This window comes from Pongo abelii, chromosome Y (genome assembly GCF_028885655.2).
Source record: "Pongo abelii isolate AG06213 chromosome Y, NHGRI_mPonAbe1-v2.0_pri, whole genome shotgun sequence".
Lineage (NCBI taxonomy): Eukaryota > Metazoa > Chordata > Mammalia > Primates > Hominidae > Pongo > Pongo abelii.
In genome coordinates this window covers 15,439,512-15,451,988 of record NC_072009.2, presented here as the reverse complement: position 1 = coordinate 15,451,988, position 12,477 = coordinate 15,439,512, and the positions used below count along the sequence as shown (strand labels likewise).

Genomic DNA, 12,477 nt, shown 5'->3' with positions numbered 1-12,477 from the left:
GCAGGCAGGGGACAGGAGTGCACCAGCCTGCCAGGCGGGCCCCTTACAGACAGGCTGTTCAGCAGGACACATGGCTGGCAAAGGCTGTGCCTTCTCACGTGTTCCTGAGCACCCTCAGCACATGGACACAGGCAGGCGCCTGCCCACCATGTCAACTGCCTGCCATCAGAGGGACCTGCAAGGATCCCTGATGACACAACAGGGAAGCTCTGAGGTCACGTGCACCATGGAAGACACTGCCCTGGGTGCTGCAAGGAAGCCAGGGCCACAGGAGGAGGGAGAGGGATCCCAGAAAACATCAAAACCCCAAGTAGCCCCAAACACTGCAATCCTTGGGGAAATGGAACTGGCTGCACCGCTGGGCTCGGTGACAGGACCCCCAGAGTGGCATCACTGGAAGCACCTGGGTGCAGCCCCATGCAGGTGATCGAGTAGCTATGCCAAGGGATGCCACAGCCTGCAGGGACACGATTTTATGGAAGAGGCATCATCATCATCCTGAGGAGTCCATGATTTTGGCCAGTGTAACAGAGGGGCTGGTGATGAAGCCCTGGCTGCTTAATTTCCTGTCCTAGGTCCCTTGGAGGGTGGGACGCTCGAGGGATGACCCGGGGCCCAGGTTGGCCACACCAAAGGCCGCCGTTGCAGCCCCATCTGGAGGTTCCCTGGCTACCTTCTCCCTGCAGCCATTGCCAGACTCAGGGTGAGGGCATGATGGGCGAGTCCCACTGGGCACCCTCCTCCTGGCTTTGCTATCCCCTAGGGCTCCTCTGGGTGCAGGAGAGGAAGGAGGCTCCGGGTCCCTGGCCACAGGCCTGCACATGCTGTCCCAAGTGACCTGGCCAAATTAGTCTCAATTCTGTCCTACTGAGGCCAGCCACCACCAGCCGTTGTTAGGGATTGGCTACAGCAGCTGGTCCGGAGGGCCCCTGTGTGCAGCACGGAGCAAGGACGGCAGGGCTACTCACTGGTTCTGGGCCTGGTAGATGCCGCTCCTGAGCGTGGTGATCTGTGAAAAACACGAATGAGTCACTGTGGTGAGCCGAGGGCCAGGCCTGCGTGTGTTGGGCAAAGGCCCATCTCCACCGCAGGGTGGGTGGAGCTGCTGGGACACCACTAGGGCTCCTTGGCTCCCTTACTGCCTCCTGGCTCTTTGTGCAGGGGGACACTATCCTTTGGCCCTCTGGCTCGTGCCTGGACTTACTCTCACCGGCCTGTACCGGACTGGGCTGCCACACATGGAAGCCTGGACCTGGCCACTTACCGTTAGCCTGTGGCAGGATGTGGGGCCGGGGCCTTGGAGCATGGATGGGGAGAGGGTGCAGGTGAGGCCTGTGGACACCTCCTTACGAACTCTGGCTCCCTTCAGCCTTGTCTTTGGGGCAGAGGAAATGGTGAGGCTTTGTTAAATAAGCCCCAAAGGTAAGGCCAGGCGCCTGGTGTCCTCCTCCCGCCATGGACAAACAGGGACTTTGGTAGCCTGGGTAGCAGTCGCCAGGTCCTGCAGGGCTACACCCTGGCGCTGAGTCTGGCAACACCTACCCCTCACCTCAGTTTGTCTTCACTGAGGTGGTTGATCTTGAGCGGCTTGCATCTCTCAGTGAGAATCTTCAGTTTGCGGGCTGTCTGCTTCTCGCCTTTCTTCTGGTCAGCCTGTAGGGGACAGGCCCAAAGAGAGGGCTTGCATCTCTCAGTGAGAATCTTCTTCATTTCGAAGGCTGTCCGCTTCTTGTCCCTCTTCTGGTCAGCCTGTAGGGTGCAGGCCCAAAGAGAGGGGCCCAGTCTCTGGAGGTCACTGGGTGCAGCCCACACTGAAGGCTGCCACCATGCTCCTAGCAGCGGTATGCACCTTTGCCAGATAGCTGCTCTAGTTGGCTCCCATGGAAGACAGAGCCTTACTCTTCTTCAGATCGTCCTCTGCCCTCCTCGTGGTGTCCTCCTCCTCCCTTCTGGCCTTTTCCTCCAGTGGACACCCTGTCCCCAAGATGCTCAGGGATGGAGGGAGTGCTGTGCTTCCTGGGCAGTTTTTAGGGACCCATCCTGGGCTTAGAACTGTCTGGAAGGAAGCTCCAGGTCTTGGCCAGGACTCGTTCTCTTGCACGGGTTTCTGCAGGGTGTGGAGGCCTTAGTCACTGGCTCTGATCAGCTGCCAATGACAATGGGAAACCCAGGAGAAGGAAGGTCGCAGCACCCTGCATTTCTCTGGGCCTGGGTCTCGTTTGCTGATGAGGCACGGGTGGGGACGGTGCACTCCTCACCGCCAGTCTGCTCTGGCGTTCGCTCTCCTACTCTGCACGAGTCCTCTGCTGCTCTGCTCTCTCTGCACGGTGCTTCTGGTGTGGCCAGAAAAGGGGGTCTGCTGGGCCTTCTCCCCAACTGCTCCCATGGTTCCCCCCAGTCCCTGCTGCAACCTGAACTGCCCCACTGACAATTCTCTCCTTGAGAGCGATCAGCTTCTCTTCCTCCTTCTTCTGAGCCTCAAAGTGTCCATCAATGAGGGCCTGGAGCTCCATTAGGTCTTTGTTCTGACACTTCTTCTGGATGTCCTGTGGGCAGGGGCAGTGGGCATCAGCCCCACCCCTCTCTCCAACCTCTGCCCTGCCTGGCCTGCCTTGCAGCAAGAGGCCCCTTCCTTTGCTCCAGCAGAGAAGCCCTGTCTCCCTCGGCCACCATGAAAATGGCAAGTGGCAAGGAATGCTTTGCCTTCTTCACATTGCCATGGCTGCTATCCTCATAGGGGCCAAGGGTGACCTGATTTCAGAGCCACACGGCCGGGATGGTGCCCAGCCACAAGGTCCTCAGCATCACTGGGGTGGACTGGCTCAGACTTGGCTCTGTCATCAACCTCAGAGATTCCCTGAATGGACCTGTCAGAGAAAAGACTGCTGAGTGACAGAAATTCGTTGGATAAATAGATGGGAATGTGAACAGATGAACTCACGGATGGGTGGATGAATGATACAGGATGGACACAGATGAGTGAGTGGATGGATGGATGGATGATTGGAGAAATGGGGGATGGACAGGTGGATGGATAGGTGAATGGATACAACAGTGGGTGGATAGTTGGGTGAGTTTATGCATGGGTGATTGGGTGTGTGGATGGATCCATGAATGAGTGAGTGGATACGTGGCTGGTTGGGTGGATGGAAGTAAGGGTCCATGGATGGATGAATGGGTGGATGAGTGGGTGGGTGGGTGATTGCATAGGTGAGTGGATAACGGATGGATGAATGAGTTGAAGGGCGAATGGGTTGGTGGATGGGTCAGTGGATGGATGGATGGAGAGATCAATGGTTAGGGGGTTGCATGGGTGGGCAAGTTGGTAGGTGGATGGACGGATGAATGAGGGATAGATGGTTGGGTGGATGGATGGGTGGATGGGTGAGTGTATTGATGGGTAGGTGAATGGGAAGGTGCTTATGTGGGTGGGTGGATGGATGGATAGAAGGATAGATGGAGGAGAAGGGTAGAGAGATGTTTCTTTTTAGAGGGGTTTCTTCTGGTCCAGGAATAGGTTACGGTAGAATTGCCCAGACCCAGGGGTCCCTAGCTCTGAGTACTTGGGAGGAAGTGACCTCCTGAGGCCTGGCCTGGAGCCCAAAACCTGGGTGGTGGGGAAATTGTGGCCATGTTGACCAGAGTCCTATAAACTTACATGGAAGTCTCCTTTCTCCTTTTCTGGGATCTTAGGAGCTGTGAGTCTCAAGAGCAGACAGAGAGGCCGATGAGCAGAGACACGGGAAGCCAACCCAGAGGGTCAGCCTGGTGCCTTTCTCTGCCTGGCTCCTCCTGACCCTGGTGCCCTCCTGCTCTGGCCTCCAACTGAGGATGCCCTGCCTAACGGCAGGTTTGCCCCAGCTTTATGCTTCTGAGGTTTGTAGCCCACCATCCTGAGAGTGGCTTGAGCCTCGTCAAGAAGGCCTCACCTTCCAGCGCCCCTGTCTGCCTTTCAGCTTCTTTCCATTGCAAGTGTCGCTGCACCACAGATACCAGGGAGGGTACCTCTGTTTCCTTCTCAAACAGAAAAACAAAGGCAGCCAGGTCGTGTGAGAAGCCACGGTGCGGTGGCCTCCCTGGGCAAGAATGGCTGCTGCGAGCCTGGGCATTTCCCCAGCCCCTCTTTTTCTCCAGCCCCTCCTTTTCCCCAGCCCCTCTTTCATCTTCCTCTCTGGGGTCCAAAGGAAAGAGGAGTCGAGGCTGGGAAGGAAGCAATCTGAAGGGGAAATGAGGCCCCCTCTCCGGTTCAGTGTGCGATCCCCTCCTCTAACCAATATACTGCAGTTGCAGTAAAGAGTTAAAACAACACTTTTTTTTTTTTTCAACAATATCAATCAAAAACTGGAGCAGTAAAAGGTTTCCTAGGCTCAGAAGCAGCAGAAGGTGGCTCTAAGGGAAGGAAGGCCACATGATGCCACACAAATGAAAAACTTCTGTACGTGAAAAAAAAGAACAATATGTAGGCCAAAAAAAAAAAAAGACTCAAAATATATTTTCAGCAAATACAGAGAAGACTTATAACCTTAGGCAAGCTGATGACTAAGAAAACACAGAGACACCTCTACCATGAGGCAAATGAGCATCGGCCATAGCTACCAGTTCTCAGAGAAGAGACCACCCATCCACAAACAGAGGGAATCGTTGGCCCCGAGTGACTACTGGGGCTCAAAGCCAAACAACCACGAGGTGCCCTTTCTCATCCATCCGAGGCTGCGACATCAAAGCACATTTCTGTCCTTGGGTGAGGAGGGTGTGGGACACAGACCTGCTCACATCCCACGGTAGAAGACAGTGTTGGCCAGGCCTTGTGGGAAGCAATTTGGCAGTGGATGTCACAGACTTAAGATCATTCATCGTCTTTCACGCTGTAATTCCAGTTCTGGGAAATAACCCTAAAGATGGAAAATGCTTTCCAACCGGCGTTATTTATGATAGTAAAATATTGGGGAAAGCCTGCAATAGGGGAATGGTTAGGAAAATTATGGTTTGTCCATTGGTGGAATATCATGTGGCTATTCAAAGTATTTAAGAAGACAGTGTGAAAACTTGGAAAAATACTTATGAATAGTGCTAAATTTTTTAAAAAGCAGAATTCAAGGCTGTATAGACAGTATGATGTTTGAAAAACAGCGCCAAGTTGAAATCTTTTTTTCCCAGCCCTATGTATGGAAGAAAGGAAGAGATAAGGCTTTTTAGTTCCTTCTGCTCTTTTCCACAGTCGGGCTGGCTGGGTGGGAGAATTATAGGTGACTTTTCTTTTCTCCTTTGACTTTTATATATTTCCAAATGTTCCTTCATGAGGTGTTTTATTTTCTTAATGAATAAACAAACGTTTTCTCTAAAAGGAGAAAATATCTCGTGATCTGGCATTACTTTTCTTAAAATCACTGACAAATAAAACGCAAAGGATGGAAATAGGCCGGCTATACCCTTTAGATGCGCTCACTCTTCTTCTGAGACTCTGCAGTGCTCCCCAAGTGGGAGCCAACAGTGAGTGTGTGCTAAGATGCTCTAAGATTGCTCCTCGTGCAGAGAAAAACGACGGCAAAAGCACTCAAGAGATGAATCATATAGTGAGTGCTGTGGCTTCTGAGTACTGATCAAAAGCAGAAAATTCGCAAGAGCTGCATTAAAAAAACAAATCTACGAAGTGCTGACAAGCAGCTACGCTGAGGACGAGAGCCTCCAAATTTGCCCAAAAGGGGAACAGGGGCCCCTGCACAGCCAAAGCTATTTTAGACACGGTCAAGGTGTCATTCTGCAGTGAGTTTCTGGGGTGAGTCCCCCACCTTTCTCCCACTTCCTGACTCACTTTCCTGTCGATTTTCACATCTAGGGCTCTGGGAGTCCTCAAAGTATAGTGGGGCATGGTGCAGTCCACCGAAGGCCGTGGGGTGTTGTGGTGGCCCGACTCCCTGCACCCCGCCTTCCTTCCTCGACTCTCTCCCACCCCCGTCTCCTCCCTTCTTTGTCTGTAGCCTCCTCCTGCAGGAAGCCCTCCTTGTTTGCACCGCATCACCTTGGGCAAAATCACACCCTTCTGGGACTCCCAAGCCCATCTTCCAGGTGAGCCTCATCCCTCCCACCTTGCAGTCTGAGCATCCCTCCGAGCATCTCTCTGAGTGCAGGCTCCAGGCAGCGGGCCCTGGCCTGCTCCCCTACCTCCACCACGGAACACACTCAGCACCAGGTCTGCCAGGACCCCACACTCACTTGGGCCTTGGCCTCTCCTTTGGTCAGCACACCATCAGCGTGGGGAGAGGGAGAGAGAAAGCTCGCGTGAGACTCGGAGGCCGGGGGCCTTGGGATCCCCCTGCTGAAGGCGGCCCTCCTTTTCAGCTGGGTGTACCCCCACCCCCCAGAAATAAGACAGCCCAGTTTCTGCTCTAGGCCTCCAAAAGCCCCTTTGAAGGGCTTTGAAGGGGAAGAGCACAGGGCCTGGAGCCGGGAGGGAGGGTGAGGAAGAGGAAGGGAAGAAATAGGAGCTAGACAGGCAGAGTCTTTGAAGGCTGGGAAGGGAGGAGTGGGAGGAAAGAGGATAGGGGCTTGGAAAGAAGATGGGGAAGGAAGAGGCTCGGGAGAAAGGGGAGAGGGGGCGCACCTGCCGGGGCTCTGGCGCTGCCGGGTGGTCCTGCCACTTCCCCCTCTGCTGTGTGGCAGAAGCTCAGAGCCTTGGCATCTGCGAGGCCCTGACAGCCCGAACCCGGTGGCACCATGTGGAGCAGCAAGGCCTGGCCTTCCGAGGCCCAGGCGTCAGGGGAAGAGAAAGATGCCCTCGGCCCTCCGAGTCTGAACCAACGCCCTCCTCTGCAGTTGGCTGATGCCAGCAGGCCTGGGCCCGGGGGTGGGGGTAGGGATCCTGCCTTGCCAGTGCCCAGCCCGGGGCCCGGTGGCCCTCGAGTGTCCAGGCTGGCAGATCCCTCGGTTGCCTGGGAGCCCCCTGCACATCACAGAGAGCCTGCCAGCACTCTTGGTTTTGCCGGGGGCCCTGAGGTCCCCCGTTCCAGATACCTTGGTGGGTGCGTGTGCATGGGGAGTGAGCACTGGGATATCCTGAGCGCCAAAGTCTGGCCAAGGGCCCAGAAGGAATGGTGTGGTGAGGACGATGAATGGGATGCCGGCCCCGGCCTTGCTGACTTAGGGGTTTTGCTGGACGCAGCGCCTGGCTGAGGAGGAACCCCTCGGGGTGGGAAGGCCAGCCAGAAAGAAGGGCAGGATGTGGTGGGAGGCTGAGTGCCTGAGTGCTTGGGGGGAGCGACCACATAGCCAAGCAGCAAAGCTCTCCTGGCGGCCCTGCCTCCTCTGCTCCTGCGCCACTCTGCCTTGCTGTCTATCTGTCGGCCTCAGTGCTGCTTCCAGAGTGACCTGGCAGCCCTGTCACCCCCACAGGCCATCTCCTGGGCACCCTCTCCCTGCACAGCTGGAGCCCCATCCCCCGCCTAGCATGCACTTTCTTGTCCAGGGGACTCTCTGAGGCTGGAGTCATGCAATAGCTCAGTCCCAACAGGGAGGAGCCCCTCAGCCCCACAGGCTCATGAACGGCGGAAGCTGAGAAGCATTCCCCAGCTGGGGCCCCTGACTTGAATCTTCAGCTTTCCAACCTCCACCCAGGGGTTCTGCCAGCCCCACTGCCAGCGAGGCCAGGCCCACCCAGGGGGCGTCCTCGCACCGGGTGTGTCTGGCTCGGGCCCAGGCGCTGGGTGGGATGCTGGGACCTGACTGGGCCTTTGCACACATGGCCCACAGCTGTTTCGGGTCCCCAGCGTTCCCAGCTTGGGCCTCAGCCTGCCTTTCTGCTTCACTCCACTTGCCCCTCCACAATCCCTTCCACGTCACCCCTCCCTACCTTCCTGCTTCTGGCTTGCTAACCGGGGCAGGGTGGAGGCCTCTCGTCCTGAGCTCTTCCCACCCCACTCCGGTGGATCCAGAGAGTCCCAGTGGACCCCAGCACCGTCCTACCAAGGCCTGCTCTGCCTTAGACTCAAGGCTGGCCACCCCCACCTCCCATCTTCCTGTTGGCGGCCCAGGAACACCCTCCTTGTCCCCAAGCTACAGAATGAATCCTCTCTGCCTGGGAGACCCAGAGGAAGTCTGCATTCCATCGGCCAGCCCTTCCTAAGCCAGGGTCCTCACTCTGTCCCGAGCCCAGAGGCCAGATCGGGTTACGTTGTTGGTCCAAACTGCACAAGGGGTGGGCAAGAGGGAGGAAGCGAGAGAGGACAAAAGGGAGGACGGGGGCTCTGGCCTGGAGGCTGAGGAGCGCCGGCGTACCTTCTTGAACTTCCTCTGCAGACGCAGCATCATGGTAGGCAGAAAGGGCAGGAGGGAGGGAGAACCAGTGTGAGCGGTGGCAGCACACAGAGGAGGGGAGGGGAGGGTCGAGGTGATGGGGCAAGCAGGCCAGGCCGTGCGGGGTTACACGGCCCCTCTTGTTCCTTCTTGGGTCCTGCACCCCCCAGATGGCCACACCTGCGCCCACATGGCATTGAAGTCACGCAAGTACCTGGTACATGAACTTCATGGGACAAGGAGGCCACTGAACAAGAGGCAAAACCGTGGGTCAGAGGTCAAAGGAGAAGGGTCCCAGGTGAATGGAAAAGCGGCCCGTCACCACTGCAGCCCGAGGGTGGGGTGTGTGCGGGGAGCCAGCAGGACACGGTCAGAATTGGCCCAGGCACCAGCACGGCCCCAGTCCCATGTCCCCAAACCCTGCTCTCAGCATCCGGGAGAACCCTAGATGGGAAAACGGAGCCTCAGAGGGTGGCCAGGAGCTGTGGCTCTTGCCCTGGGTGGAGGAGGCTCGGCACTGGGGCTGGACCTTCCTTTGCTTGACCCCATCCCCTTTCTGTCCGGGGGTGCCCCCAGAAGGGGGTCCGTGCCTTTGGCCGGGGCGCCAAGGCCCATGCATGAGGTTCTAACCTGGCTGGGCAGCACCAGGGGCCCACAAGGGCAGGGCTGGTAGCCCTGGGAGGCAGAGCCACAGATGGGCTATGGGAGGTGTCCCCAGGACCCCCACTTCCTCCTGCCATCCCAAGAGCTGAGGGCCCACTCGTTCAGTCCCTGATGGGATTCTTTCCACCCTCCGAGGGTACTGGCAGCCCAGGGTGCTAATGACATCTCTGCCTGCTGATCTGGGCATGAGACCCCAGCCCTCTTATCTGCCCCCAGGCCGTGTGCACCACAAGGGTCTCACAGCAGAAGGCTGTGAGGGGGCCTGGCGACAGGGGGGTGGCAAGGGCATGTGCACAAGGGACCCGACAGTGGCTCTGCCCCCAGCTGCCTTCCCTCCCCCGACCCTGTACTGTCCCACGATGTGGCTGGGGTCCCGGCCAGGCCCAGGGCTCAATGCCACCACGGGTTCTCGGCTTCCCGCCCTGGGGTGGAAGCTGGGGTGGGCCTACTTCTGGCCATGAAGCGTCCCCTCTGGCCCATGCCTGCGGTTGCCCTGGTGACAAAGAGCCTAGCCTACACCTGCCTGGGGAGTCCCTGGCCCTGCTACTTCCTGGGGGACTGCGTGGAAGGCGTCCCACCCTCGAGACTCCATGCTGTCTCTGGTCAAGCATTGGCCATGGTTAGTGGGTTACATTAGGTCCACTTGTGGGGACCCCTTGGCTGGCTGGTACCTCGTGGCTTCCCCACCCTCTCCCACACCCCCACACGGGCTCAAGCCAGGCCCTGGGCCCCTCTTGGGGACCAGAAGTCCTGTGTTCTCGTACCTTCCTCATGGATTTCTGCAGTGGATGAGAGCTGGGGGTTGCGGGTGGCAGGGGGAGATAGGAGAGGGTTAGACAGGGACACGTGGCAATTCTTAGAGGTGGCGTGGAGGTCAACGTCTTCTGGAGCAGGAACGCTGGGGAGGAGACATGGGGGCCAGGGCCTCGCATCCCACTTACCTTCCTCCTGGGCTTCCTCTGAGAGCTGGAGAAGCCTGGAGCAGGAGAAGGCAGGGATGGGGGAGAGAGGAAACAGAGACAGTGATTAGCGCATACTCGGGCCGCAAGGACAGGAGGCTGGCCGGCTGAGAGAAGAGGGCCTGGGCTCGCTTGGCTGCGGTAAAAGATGGGGGTCAGTCCTTCATCTCTGGTCAGCCCCGGTGAGCTGGGACTGCCACCAGAAGAGCTGTTCACTGTCAACTGGGCTGGGCCAGAAAGCCTGGGGTCATCGGAAAAGTACACGAGAGGGCTGGGAGAGCCATTCTGAAAGCACATAGACATAGACGGACATGGGGTGGACATCTGCCTAGAGGGTGAGGGGGTTCTAGTGGAGCCCAAACTGAGCCTCAGGTTGTAGCAGGCCTAAGGGTGGGTTTAGGAAGCCGGTAAGGGATGCTGAAGCAGCTATCCATTGAGACCTGCTTCTCACACACTGAACTTAGCCACCCAGGCCACTTAGGCGGCTTAAGGTTCCACAGCCCTGAAATGTGCGTGTTACAGTTCCCTGATGGGTATTTCTGTCTCAGCCCATGGATGGCCTGGGTTTGCTCACTGCAGTCTCTTTTCGGAGCTTTGGGTTGTCCATGTGTGTCCCAGCGCCAGCACCCACAGGACTCTCAGCCCCCAGCCCTGGCCTCCTCTCTGAGGCCCTAACTCCCTCAGGTAGTACTAGAGGGGATTGAGCTACAGCCCCTGGCTGATGATCCAGGGGACTGGGGAAAGTGTTCCATGACAGGTCAGGTCTTGCCTCAAAGCCCGTTCCCCAGAGGCCAAGGAACAACCCCCAAGCTCCTTTCACATGAGGCCCCACAGCGGCCCCACCTTAGCAAGGCTGCAGACCTGGGCATTCATGGTCAGCCAACCAGCTGAAGAACCTCAGTTAGGCAGATTCCTGCCTGTAGCTGGGGGCTTGACCTTCATGATCCCAGAACCCCTAGCCTGCAGTGGAATGAGTAACCCTGTATCCTCCAGGGAGAGGAGTCCCAAAGTCTTATGCCAGGTGTACCCTTCCGCATACCACCTCCTCTACCATGCCGGGAGGCGCTCCTTTAGGAGGACGCCGACACGATGCTCCTTCATGATCCCTTCCATGCAGAGATAAGTGTTGTGACAAGAGGAAAGCTTCATCCTGCCTCCGGTAGGTACCTGGGATGGCTGAATTCCGGTCACCTGCCTGGCTAAGAAGGAGAAAGAGGAGAGACTCAAAGGGACCTTTTCATCTAGATGGGCGGAGGTGGCCTGCTAGCTGGGGTGAAGCATGCTTTTCTTCTTCTCAGCTCTCCCCGTAGACACCTTGTGGTACCAAGGTGACACCAACCTGACTCGGAAACCCCACCCCTTCCCCAGACACAATGTCCACAGCCTGAGGTGAAGTTCCCTCAGGTAGCTAAGCAGGACGTCTTCACGCTTTGTGATCCGGGCCGAATTCTGGGTGTGCACCTTGGGTTTCTGGGATGAGCCTGCTAGAAACAGGCATGGGCAGCCGGAATGGTTTCATGGCTGGAATTGGCATGCAGACTCCCCTTCCTCCAGGGACTTTCCAAGAGAAAAGTGCCCTTCAACATTGTGCTGTGTGTGACGGGTCCTTGGCGCGGATATTCTCCCCACTTCCTGATGAGCTTGCCTACCCGTCCCTACCACGTGCTCTGATGGCACCCACAAACAACCTGCCTTCCTATCTACAGGAGCCTGACCTCGGTTTCCCTCCCGTTCTCCATCCTCTGTCTTCTGGCTGAGCCCCTGCGGCTCTGGCCTGGCCCCACCCCATCTTGCCTTGGGAAGCCTAACACCCAGCCCCAGCTGCCAGCCAGCCCGAATGGGCAGCTGCAAGGTTGAGGATCTGGCCCAGAAACTGGGCATGCGCTGGGGCCTGGGGTGTTCGTGTAGCCCAGCTCCAAGAGAAGGATGTCCAGAGAGTCCTTTGCCAGCTGGGGCCAGGGCCAGGCTGTTCCCTCTGATCCTCCTCCTGCCACTTGGCGTCGGCCTCCTCCCTGGCCACCACCTGGACCACCGCCATTATGTTGTCCACAACCAGCACCGCATCCTCCCTCAAGGCCGCCTCCTCCCTCTGCACCGCTGCCGCCCTCTCCTGCCTCAAGGCTGACCACGGGAGCCCTCCTCCGGAGCTCCCACAGACCACGGCCTACTCCTCCCTCCCCACACCTCCGCAACACCTGGCCTCTGGGGGCCGCTTCCCCGGAAGCCCGCGGGCGTCCCCTGCTGACAATCCTTTGCCACACCTACGTGGACACAGTGTTCCCGGGAAGCCCCACCGGGCCCGCAGCCCGCCTTACTCGCCGTGGGCCATGGGCCACTGCAGGGTCACCTGCGTGCAGGAATCTAGGAGCCATAGGCAGAAGTCCTGGTCTTGCAGAGCCCTGCCAGCGGGCATCGCGGCCGCGACTGCGCTTGCGGGAGCCTCTGGGTCAGTAAGGCAGTACACAACAGCGTCCACGAAGGCAATCGATGGGCATCCCTGGCTGCTGGCCTCCAGCGTACCCAGGGCACTGGATGAGAAGTCCTTCGGAATGCTCCTGGGAGAACA

The 12,477-nt window shown here is 57.9% G+C and overlaps 1 pseudogene; it reads right to left on the bottom strand.

The window, feature by feature from the left end:
- Nucleotides 1–1,315: 1,315 nt before the first annotated feature.
- LOC129053131 (troponin T, fast skeletal muscle-like) lies at nucleotides 1,316–11,949 on the bottom strand (annotated as a pseudogene).
- Nucleotides 11,950–12,477: the final 528 nt, after the last annotated feature.